Here is a 783-nt window from a genome sequence, read left to right as displayed (position 1 = left end):
GCAGGTGCTGGGCCAAAGGGTCTCTGAGAAGCAGGGGGAATCGCAGCAGGCTGATTTCAGGCTCTGCCGAGCCAAAGACACTCCCAAGTTACCTGAGCCACTTGTCGCCCTCAAAGGGCCCAAATGGCTGCTTGTGGAGCCTCCTAGTGACAGACCGGGTCATGTACTCTTTATCACTGCTTTTAATGGTGTTGGGGCCTTCAGCATAATACTCAGACCCCTCTTGGCAGGAGGTCCCTGTGCACCCAAGCTTCATGTTGCCCCCTGAGAGAATTAGGAGAGCACTACCCTCTGTGTGAGGAGCTGCCTTGGAGCTGCTGAAACGCCTGGCACGGGGCCTGGTGCACCACGTCGTGGAGACTTGGCTGTCAGCACAGAGCAGCTCGCGGAGTGTAGTGTGTAAGTGGAGACCAGAGAATCACCCTGATGCAGCCCTCCCCAAGGCCACCTTACACTGGGCCTCCTCCCTGACCAAGACCAACTTGCCCACTATCAAGGGGTACAAGGAATGGAAGGTGGGAGGTCATGATGGGAGGACTTGGGGAAGACAACCACAAAGATGCCTGGAGGGGACAACCGAAGCTGCTTTGAACAAAGCATCCCAAGTAGAATAACACACCACAGGAAAGAGGAGTTATTGCTGGGGTCTCCAGAGCTCTTTGAGGGTACTTGAGGCCAAAAATCCAAAGAAGTGGCTCGGCACCTATAGCTCAACCGGCTAAGGCGCCAGCCACGTACACCTAAGGTGGCGGGTTCGAATCCCCAGCCCGGACCCGCCAAACA

The sequence above is a fragment of the Otolemur garnettii genome, unplaced genomic scaffold (assembly GCF_000181295.1).
Source record: "Otolemur garnettii isolate 467f Iridium unplaced genomic scaffold, OtoGar3 scaffold00020, whole genome shotgun sequence".
In the NCBI taxonomy this organism is placed as follows: domain Eukaryota; kingdom Metazoa; phylum Chordata; class Mammalia; order Primates; family Galagidae; genus Otolemur; species Otolemur garnettii.
The sequence above is the reverse complement of the archived record's forward strand: the minus strand, read 5'-3'. Positions refer to the sequence as shown.